The following is an 11,638-nucleotide window of genomic DNA, read 5'->3' as shown; positions in this document are numbered from 1 at the left end:
TCTCCACTCTAGTGCAAGAAGCCCCAACAGCTGAAGTCTGTCTTCATAACTGCGATCTCTCATAATCTTTTAATGGTACCCGCATCATGCCTCAAAGTGTCAGCTATTTTGCGTTCAATATTATTTACAATAAACTGTTACAAATTTGGGATTTTAGTTTGCTATTGAGCTTTTTCGTAGTTTACCATTTTCTATTTACCCTTTTATATAAAAACAAACTACTTTTGTGTGGTTAGAACATTACTGTTTAATTCTGTTGATCTAAGGGATGTGCTTTTTCTTTCATTTTCCTGTGATTTTCCTCTGCTTTGCACCTGGGCACTAAGTGTTCAGAGGAACATTATCTCTAGATTTCTTGTTGAATTGCAGAGCGTTGGAAGTATTCTGTTCAGTTGACTTTAAATGGGATACAGCAAGCGGTTTATAAATTAATGAAGCCTGGTATTGTAATTTGTCAGCAGATATGTATGGCGATTAAGCGCAGTCACAAAGCAGCGATCACTTCAGTTACAGCAACACAGGTACTAGTCCATCTTGCTGAATATATGTGCATTTATGATTAGTGTATTACAGCACATACATCTTAATGCTCCAACATTGCGTTTAATCTCCAGCCATGTGTACAACCACGTAGAACATGGGAGATTGTTCCATCCAACACTCTGCACTTCACCTCTGCATCATTGATAAGATGGCAGTTTGTGTTTCAGTAACTATTTGTCATTGTGGTTCATTAACAGAGTGATATGGATTAACCCTTGTTTTGCTCCACCATCCCTTTCCCACCCCCCCCCTCCCGCCCAACAACCACTATGTATCTGTAAACTGTATTGCTAATTTCAATTCATATGGTCTTTTGTTGTCACTCGCACCTTATTTGCTGATGAATTAGAGGGAAAAAGTATGCAGACTTGTTCATTTCCAAAAATGCATGCTCTATTTATCTCGCTAGCCTTGCACCACATTATTCTGCTGCACAGCAGCAATGGGCTTTGGTATCGGGATCCTGTTGTATTGTTCGAATGTAATTGGACTATGTTTTGTGGTATAATTAATCATGAGGACTAAGTGAAGTTTCCTTTGATGTCGATTTTTCTTTAACAAAACACAAAGAAATAAAGATGTGCAGAGTCTAAAACCGTTCTATGTGCCAAAGCACTTGATGCCCTTGAAACATTAGTGGCTCTACAGAAGCTACAAACTTGCCATTACATTAATGTTGGTAGCATTCTGTGTTGTATCTCATTTACTGTGCATAAGGCATACTCCATTTTGCAACAAATTAAATGTAATCTTCCTCTATTCCCCAATTGTTCATAGGCTGTAAAATGTAAACCTACTGTTCAAACATATTGCACACCGCGAGTTGGTATTTTCTTTGAGGTTATTTTAGGAATTTCTGCACATCTAAATCTGATCTAAAAGTCGCATTAAGCTTTCTTGGCTACTGCAATAAACTGGAGATTTAAAACTTTAAAAAAATGTTTTGACCAAGTTAATGGGAGAAAAATGAGCTAGTCCTATTCCAGGATATATGATCAAATGCAAATCAGGGCTATTTCAGCTCCACACAAGAGCATTTTATATGAAAGTGTCTGCATATTCATTCGTTACTTTACAAGCCACGAGTCACTAAATCCAGCTGTGTTCATGTTACTTTATTTAGCTAGCATGTTTTTTTATTTACATGCCTGCTACTGTATATCCAAACTTGGATCAACAAAATTCTACTTTTAATGAAGCTAGATTTTCACTTAGTTTGATTTGAAATTGGCACTGGAAAATGTTTAATCTACAAATGAAAATTCACTTCACAACTATAAAGCCCGCAAGACTTTGTCTGGGTTGGTTGGCCAATCTAGTTTTCCGCTGTCAGTTTTTGTTTGTTCTGAGTGTTTGGTATCCAGTTGATGATTAAGTTGGGGCTGCGCCAATGCATTGGAAGATTGCACAAGCTGCAACACAAGTGGATAATCATACACAACTGTACACATTGAATCTGCTTGTCTTTGGCTCCCTCCTTAGTTTTGCTTAATTTTAAGGAACAGTTTTATGACATGAATGCAAAGAGATTTGTCGGAATAGTGTTTAACTGGTTTATTGGGAACTACGTTCCAGTTTGGTGAATGACATTTGAGTTTTGAACAACATGCAGTTTTTCAACTTAGCACTTTATAAAGTGGTTCCGAGTTTCTCAAATCCATTACAAATCCTTTGTTTCGTACAGAAATAGTTTTTTAAAAATTGTAACCTGTTAACAAGATGTTAGCACACTGTTCAAAGAAAACCAAATTGTTATACAACCCAAGGAGATAAAAGGTGCAGGGGACGATGCACACTGTGCACTGATTGTTGAACTGAATGAAGCCTGCCACAGTAATAATGAATTTAACACTAAACTTGTCACTGGTTACACTTGGCTTCAGATAAGTAAACAACTGTGTGACTGGATTCTGCCCTGCATTGTAAGCATGCAAGAAACCAAGCACAGGCAGCGGAAAGAGCGTGCGGCAAACTAGTCCCACCCACCCTTTCCCTCAACGACTATCTGTCCCACCTGTGACAGAGATGTGGCTCTCGTATTGGACTGTTCAGCCACCAAGAACTCGTGTTAAGAGTGGAAGCAAGGCTTCCTCGATTCCGAGGGACTGCCTATGATGATGATGATGCATTGTAACAGGGGCTACACTTCAAAAGTAATTCATGAAACACTTTGGGATGTCCTGAGGGCATGCAAGGTAAAATACAAGTTCTTTTAGTTTTTACTGAAGTAAAGCCTGAAACTAACGGACTACCTGTACAAACATTAAAATGTCATTTTTCATATATATATTTTTTTTAACTTGCAATTGCTGGAAATTTTAAATAGAAAATGGCAGAAATACACAACAGGTCCATCAGCTTCTGTAAAACAAAAGAATAGGTTAACATTTCAGGTGTAGATGTGTGCCAAAACACGGAAATGGAAAGTTTAAAAAAGAGCTTGAATTGATGTGAACAAAATAAAGGTGGCTGGACACAGACCCACGCGCAGTGCAATACCAGGAGTGCTGACCTCCTGTCACAGGTCGCAGTCAACAGGCAGGTTTTCCGTTTTTCCGTCTCATTTCACTTCAGGAACTACTAACAAAAGTATATTTATTTTCTACATCTGAACATGACGGCGAGAAACTCCATTTTATGGAAATGGACGCAGCAATCGCAGTAGTGCTAAATATATTTTAAAATGTTTTGCAAATCGCTACGCTGTATAAACACTAGTATCCAGGTACAAGAAAACAAGCAGCCTTTTGCTAATATTACACAACGTGCATCTTTATTTTTAAATGTCAAAACATTAAAATGTCTTTCAATTTAAAAAAAAAGTTCCATAAATGTTTCTCTGGCAGTTTCTAACCATCACAAAAGCTGATCCTTCGCATTTTGACCTGGTCTTCAGCTGTCTCTCTCTCTCCGTTAAGGTTAATAGTCTTCATAATCCAGGGATGCAGACTTTTGAAAAATTTGACTTGTTTCTCCTCTACATTTGCCATACCCTGCAATACGGATTGTCAGAAAAAAATTCAATATCTTTCTACAACTGCATTTTATAACTGCCCATCATTCCATTCTGGTCTGGTTCATATCTTATGAGCTTACATATTGAAAAGAATCACCAATGTTCTTACAGATTTATTGAAATGGTTGCATAATAGAACTCAGATATTGACATATACAGCATGAGCTTTAGGAACTGAATAATCCAGTTGGTATAGTAGAATACTATTCTGCACGGTTTTTAAAAAGACATTGGGGTATATTATCCACGATAAGGTAGATGCGAGTATAAATCTGATTCTCTAAACTAGGCAACCTTTTGCTAAAATTAGTACAGTGGAAAATATATTTCCTTGTTGCTTGATGAGGGAATCACCATTTTTGGGAGGGAATTTTTAATAACTTTTATAACCGCTAGTCTCTGATATTGTGCAGTTTTGTCCACGAGTAATTCAATGACATGTTTGCAATACAACAAATCATTACTGTTCTGTGTTCAGAATCAAAACCAAGCGAGCAACTTCAACAACAACCTATGTTTATACAGTGCCTTTAACGTAGTAAAATGTCGCAAGGCGCCTCACGAGCATTGCCGAGCCATACTAAGGAAAGTAAAGCTTGGTCAAAGAGGTAGGTTTTAAAGAGCATCTTAAAGGAGGGAAGAGAGGTAATGGCAGAGAGGTTTAGGGAAGGGATTCCAGAGCTTAGGGCCGAGGCTGCTGAATGCTTGTCGCCAATGGTGGAGCGATGAAAATCAGGGATGTGCAAGAGGCCGGAATTTGAGGAATGCTGAGATCTCAGTGGGTGTTTGATGTCCTGTTAATTAGTACAAAAACTATACAATGTAAGAATCTGAGAGCATAAGATATTTCCTCCTCCTCCAGACCAAGTACAACCTACCCTACCATAAACTTTACACCATGTATCTTATCTCCTAAGAGAATATTCTGCATAAAGTTTCCCCAATCGCTTAACGTAATCCAGCAAAGAGCCAGAATATTTATTAATCCTCATTCAACCTTGGGTGGTGACCTCTACAGATGTCTTTCCCCAACTACCTAACAGCAACTTAAATATCACTGAACTCTGTGCAGCCTTTGTCTATCTCGGTATGTACTATATCTTAAATCCTGTTCCTAACTCTGTGCGTATCCAGCTTTTTTTCCATAAGTTGCTTGACATGGCGTCCGTTGCTGTTTGCTGCAAGGTCTGTTTCATATATTGATCTCCAGCAACTGAAGCTTTTTAATTTTGCATTTTGTTCTTTAGCTCTGCACTTAGTCTATTTCAAATGGCTGTTTCCATCCACATAAATTACGTGCCCAAAATTGGTTGATGCATAAGGTGTGCCCGACGGTGCGTCATTTCAAACCGACGAGACCAAAGAGAACAAAATTGGTCAATGTTTTTGGCGGTATGCAGTGGGCGGTAGGTAACCTAGTAGTTGATCCAGATCGACTTTTTCTTTGGTGGACAGTGCGGCACTGAACTGCGCATGTGCAGTTTCCCCCCCCCCGTTTTTTTCATAGAAGCGTTTTACCCGCGATTTTGGGGGTCAGGGGTCACCTGCGCATGCGCAGTAACTTGAAGAGGAGGGAGAGAGGGTGAGAAGGAGCAGCAAGCTAGTCGACGGGCAGTTACATTGCAGAGTTAAAAAATATTCATAGCGACTAATAATTCTACCATTTGAAGAACAAGACATGTTACAAAGCAAAAATCATAACAGAAATATTATGGAAATGTTAAAAAAACATCAAGGCGCAGGAACATCGAGAAGGACGGGAAGTTGAGGGAGCCCGCATTCGACGAGACAGAGTTACCTACCCTTCTCGAGCAAATAACAGAGAGGTACTCCGAGCTAACGAAGGGTGGTCGTGGAAAGCCCCCCTCCCCCAAAGGAGTACAACAGGATATGGGATGAGATCGGGGAGGCTGTGTCCTCAAAGTACCATGGTACGCACTGGGGAAAGGTGCTGTAAGAGGTGGAACGACTTGGTGAGGGTTGTAAGAGTAAATAATGATTTTATTTGTGCACCCCCCATGGGCCGTGTACCGTGTAAATGTAGGTTCAATGCCACACGGATGATATTTATCTTAAGGTTACAGCGATGTATTCGTGCTTTCAGGCAATGACGAGGATCAACATGTTTTTTAGTATGTGACCCTGTGTGTCTGCGATGTTAAATGGATTGAAGATTTTTACTTTGATTTACTTCACTTTCTGCAGAGGAAGACATCTGCAATAGTAGCCAATCAGCAGTGTACGAGGGGGAAGGACCCACAAACCAGGAGCCCCTGGTGGACATTGAGATCCGTGTCGTGTCCCTGGTCGGGAATAGCAACCGTGCCACCACCGGCATTGGAGCTGACCCACTCAGCATCGGCAGTTGAATATAATCCAGTCTGTGTTGCGGTCCTCTCATGTCATGTAATCTCCCACCAAGCTCATGGTCTACAGGTAATACCGACCCTCCTGTATGGCTCCGAGACATGGACCATGTACAGTAGACACCAAGTCGCTGTAGAAATACCAACAATGTCTCCGCAAGATCTTGCAAATCCCCTGGGAGGACAGGCGCACCAACATCAGTGTCCTCATCCAGGCCAACATCCCCAGCATTGAAGCACTGACCACACTCGATCAGCTCCACTGGGCAGGCCACATAGTTCGCATGCCTGACACGAGACTCCCAAAGCAAGTGCTCTACTCTGAACTGAACACCTCGAGTCTCATCGCCGAGAGCATGCAGAAATCAAGCGCAGGCAGAAGGAGCGTGCGGCAAACCTGTCCCACCCACCCCTTCCCTCAACGACTATCTGTCCCACCTGTGACAGGGTCTGTGGTTCTTGTATTGGACTGTTCAGCCACCTAAGGACTCATTCTAAGAGTGGAAGCAAGTCTTCCTCGATTCCGAGGGACTGCCAATGAATGAATGTAACTGTAATGTTGGCCTGATGTAATGTCCATTTATTGCACTGTAATGTTGGCCTTGTGATGTACTGCAATGTTGGGGGCATGTAACGCAATGCATATATGTATTGTCTGTTGCGATATGTAATGCAGTACTGCAGCAGTGGTGGATATTCGGACTGCGCTAAGTCACCGTTATCCTCATGGAACCCTGACCCCCTCCCCTGATGCCAAGCTTTTTTAAATGTTGTTTTGTGCTTCCAGACTTGGACGATTCAGACCACACCGACACAGACGGCAGACCCACTGCCTCCACCTCTGGCGTCACCCAGCCCTCTCCTGACTCCACCACTGCTAGAGATGAGGAAGAGCCGCTGATCCTAGAGTCAGAGGGAGTGGGGGTGGAGATGGAGGAGGATGAGCCAGCTGGAACATCCTTCACCATGGAGTCTGTATTCAGGGGATTCCCCCACGGCTCCTCTGATTCTGTGGGACCGTGCAGTGTGCAGCAAGGCACCCCCAGTGTTGCATCACCTTTGCCGCAGCGATGGAGGTTGGTGCAGCAAAGGTCGGTTGCTGTAGGTGTGTACCGGGACAGAGTGTGTCTGTCACAGGCCAGCGTCGACATCGGTCGAGAGCTGCTCAAGGCCATGACTACGCTAGCCGCAAACATCGCAGCGCTATCAGAACGACAGTCGGAGGATATGTCACATCTGATCACCACGATGGAGCGGGTTGTCAAAGCCAAGTGGCAATCGACGGGATCGGGACATGGCACAGAATCTCCCCGTGCCATCGTCGTCGGGTCGACCGCACCTGAGGGTGGGGAGCTGACATTATCTTCCAGCCTTGAAGTTGTGCCTTCCACATCACGAGCTTCTCCTGAGGCCCCATTTATTGCGCCTGCAATGTCTGACCCCCAACGACAGTGTTATGTATATAATGACTCAAAAGACTTGTTACGGTAAACTCACTCGGGTGTAAACCTGGTCCACTTTATTCGCGCCCAAAGTGTCTGCAAGGCATGGTACCAGCATACTGGTACCAGCACACTTATACCAGGGCCCGCACACACGCGCGTACAGCCCGATGACCTCCGACAGTGGCGCCCCCCAGTGTCTACATTTGGCCTACTCCACCTATTTTCTATGTTTAGTGACCCCAAGCATCAATACATGACAACATCCCCCTTCAAAATCTCAGTATCAGTCTCTTTACAAATTAAGACGGTTTGGGGCTTTCCGCTCACGAGTTGATCGTCTCAGTTCAACTCCAGTTCTGGGCGAGCATTCTGAGTCCGTTGTTACTGGAGCCTGAGTAACCGATCTGATGGGAGTGGTGATGACCATGTCGGAGACTGAAGGTTAAGAGTCAGTAATGTCAGCAGAGTCCTCTGATGAGTGAACAATGGTTGGTTGGTCACTGACTGCATCTTCCTCACTCGGTTCCAGTTCATCCGTGTGCCGCAGTGTAACCTGGTCAAAATGTTTCCTGCATGTTTGCCCATTCTTGAGCACGACAATAAACACTCTGTTACCCTCCTTGGCTGTAACAGTGCCGGCGATCCACTTTGGACCTTGACCATAGTTCAGTACATAAATCGGATCGTTGACCGAGATGTCACATGACACAGCAGCACGATCATGGACACCATTGCTGACTTTGACGTCAGTTTTCAACACGATCATTCAAATCAAGATAGCTTGGTCTTGAGACTTCTATCAATAGTTCAGCAGGGGGGACCCCGGTAAGCATGTGGGGTCTTGTCCTGTAACTAAGCAATATGCATGACAAGCGAGTCTGCAGTGAACCCTGAGTTACACGTTTCATACTCTGCTTGATCATTTGAACAGCACGCTCTGCTTGACCATTCGAAGCAGGTTTGCATGGTGCTGACCTCACGTTTAATACCATTGAGTTTCATGAACTCTTGAAACTCCAGACTTGTGAAGCAAGATCCGTTGTCGCTCACAACAATGTCAGGCAAACCGTGAGTAGCAAACATGACACGAAGGCTCTCAACGGTAGCTGTGGATGTACTGGATGACACAATAATACTCTCTCCACTTTGAATATACATCCACCACAACAAAAAACATTTTTCCCAGGAAAGGGCCCACAAAATCAATGTGTATCCTCGACCATGGTTTAGATGGCTACGACCAAAGACTCAACGGAGATTCCGCTGGTACGTAGCTGCATGCAAGTATTGCACTGATGCACACATGATTCCAGATCAGAGTCAATTCCGGGTTTCATCATGACAATGCCAGGATGAGTGCTATGTAGTTCACGTACAAATTTTTCTCAGCCTTTCTTGGGCATAACAACACGATTTCCCCACAGTAGACGATCTGACTGAATGGACAGTTCATCTTTGCAGCGGTTGTAAGGTTTGGTCTCATCATACATTTCCACAGGTATTGCAGACCAATCGCCACTGAAGACACAACGTTTTACAACCAATTAAAATAGGGTCGTGGCTGGTCCAGATCCTAACGTTGAACAGTGACAGGGGGTACCTTCACTCTCAAAAGCCTCCATTACTAACAGTAGATCTGCAGGTTGCAGCATCTCCATATCTGGTGTGGACAAAGGCAGACGACTCAGTGCCCGGTCTGTGAGGAATAACATAATCATAGGCAGACAGTGTCAATGCCCACTTCTGAATGCGGGACGATGCATTGGTATTAATACCTTTGTTTTCCAAAAACAATGAAATGAGTGGCTTGTGATCCGTTTCAAGTTCAAAGCGAAGACCAAACAAGTACTGATACGTTTTTTTTTACCTCATACACACGGGCCAAAGCTTCTTTTTCTACCATGCTGTAAGCTCCTTCCGCTTTTGACAAAATTCTCGAAGCATACGCAACAAGTTGTAGTTTACCCGACTCATTTGCTTGTTGGAGTACACAGGCAACCCCATATGATGAAGCATCAGAGGCCAACACAAGACGCTTACACGGATCATAGTGAACCAGCAGCTTGTTTGAACAGAGCAGATTCTTAGCTTTCTCAACAGCTCTATCTTGAAATGCACCCAGACCCAGTTGTCGCCTTTTCTGAGCAGCATATGCAGTGGCTCTAGTAAAGTGCTCAATCTGGGTAAAAAATTACCGAAGTAGTTGAGTAGCCCAAGGAATTAATCCAGCTCTGTCATGTTCTGAGGCCTGGGTGCATTTTTGATGGTCTCGGTTTTCGAATCCGTAGGCCTGATGCCATCAGCAGCAATCTTCCTCCTCAGGAATTCAACTTCAGGTGTCATGAAGACACACTTTGAATGTTTCAGCCTAAGTCCCACTTTGTCCAGTTGATGTAGAACTTCCTCAAGGTTGTTCAGATGTTCAGCAGTGTCGCGACCGGTGACCAGAATGTCATCTTGATACACGACAGTTCTAGGGAAGGACTTTAGTAGACTTTCCATATTCCTCTGAAATATGGCTGCAGCCGAACAAATTCCAAAAGGACACCTGTTGTAGACAAACAGTCCTTCATGGATGTTGATGCAGGTAAGTTTCTTCAAAGTGTCGACAAGCTCCTGTGTCATATAGACCAACATCAGATCCAGTTTAGTGAACCACCAGCTAGCATGGCGAACAGGTCATCAGTTCTCAGTAATGGATACTGATCCTGTTTCGAAAATCGGTTAATCGTAACCTTGTAGTCTCCACAAATCCTGACAGTGCCATCACTCTTCAACATAGGAACAATAGGACTGGCCCACTCGTTAAACCCGATCGGTGATATGACCCCTTCACTTTGGGAGTCTGTCGAGCTCAATTTCAACCTTCTCCCTCATCATGTAAGGAACAGACTGAGCTTTGTGATAGACAGGCCTTGCATCAGAATCCAGATGCATCTGCACCTTGGCTCCAGTAAAATTACCAATGCCCAGTTCAAACAAAGAAGGAAACCTCCAACACTTGAGCACATAAACAACGCTTTGATATTGTTCCAATTCCACTTGATTTTCTCGAGCCAATTCCTGCCGAACAGCGTTTGACCATTGCCTGGGGCAATCCAGAACGGAAGATCATGAACCACACCTTGAATGACACCTTGACTACAGCACTGCCAATCACTGGTATGAGTTCCTTAGTGTAAGTACGTAACTTGGCATTGACTGGACTCAATTTAGGCTTCACCGCCTGTGTCCCACAGCTTGTCGAATGACCTTTGGCTCATTATCGACTGACTCGCACCCGTGTCCAGCTCCATCGATACCGGCACGCCATTCAGTTTCACATTAACCATTATCGGCTGGCTCTTTCCCAAGAACGAATAGAGACCATACACTTCCTCCTCGGGTTGTGCATCCGGGCCAGCACTAGACTGGTCATCACCAATGTGATGACCAGCAGCACGCTTGCTCAGTTGTGAGCACATTCTCTGAAGGTGCCCCACTTTGGAACTGCCGTTACAGATACACTGCCTAAACCGACACTGATGAGGCCGACGATTGCCCCCACAACGCCAACAGGGTGAAATCTGATTTGTATCAGTTGGCGGACTTTGAGCAGCTATAGGTTTCACGTAAGCGGTCGAGTAGGCCCTGCCATAGGCAGCTCTGCCAGACGACGACACAATCTTGTTTACAGTACTTGCCGTGGAGCTCCGACTTTTCGATGATATCTGCCCCAAATTATCATCACTCGTCATGCATGCCTGGGCAGTCGCGATGGCCTTTCTCAAATCCAGCGTCTCTGCAGTCAATAACTTCCGGAGAATCACATCATGGTTGATGCCTATCACGAAGAAATCTCGCAGCATGTCTTCCAACACGGTTCTGAACTTACATGGCTCAGCAAGACGTTGCAGGTCGGCAACGAATCCCGACACATCCTGGCCCTCAGCACAAACGTGTGTAGAAGCGATAGCGTGATGTGATGATCCCCTCGTTCAGCTTGAGATGGTCATGTACCAAAGCACACAAATCCTTGTATTCTTTGTTCATTGGGCGTGCAGGTGAGAGCAGATTCTTCATGAGGCCATATATTCTTGGGCCACAAACAGTGAGGAAAACCGCCCAGTGCTGAACTGCATCATCTCCCACCATGTTGGCCACAAAATACTAATCCAGGCGGTCGATTTGTAAAAGTATATTAAAGTTGTTATTAAAGTTGTTAAAGATTTGTTACAGTTGTTCAAAGTTATAGTTATAAGTTTAAAAATTTGTGATTTTTACATAAA

At 43.9% G+C, this 11,638-nt stretch overlaps 1 protein-coding gene across 6 annotated transcripts in view; it reads right to left on the bottom strand.

Annotated features, from left to right (window-relative positions):
* Positions 1-3,243: 3,243 nt before the first annotated feature.
* LOC139232480 (zinc finger protein 436-like) overlaps positions 3,244-11,638 on the bottom strand; it is a 111,291-nt gene continuing 102,896 nt past the window's right edge. For 5 of the 6 annotated variants that reach the window (XM_070862742.1, XM_070862745.1, XM_070862747.1 and 2 more), the window contains one exon: positions 3,246-3,536. The gene's annotated coding sequence lies outside the window, so the exon portion shown is untranslated. Of the gene's footprint in view, positions 3,537-11,638 lie in introns of all 6 variants that reach the window. The other variant, XM_070862748.1, reaches the window with a different exon arrangement.

This window comes from Pristiophorus japonicus, chromosome 20 (assembly GCF_044704955.1).
Source record: "Pristiophorus japonicus isolate sPriJap1 chromosome 20, sPriJap1.hap1, whole genome shotgun sequence".
Taxonomy (NCBI): domain Eukaryota; kingdom Metazoa; phylum Chordata; class Chondrichthyes; family Pristiophoridae; genus Pristiophorus; species Pristiophorus japonicus.
This window is presented reverse-complemented; position numbering and strand designations above follow the sequence as displayed.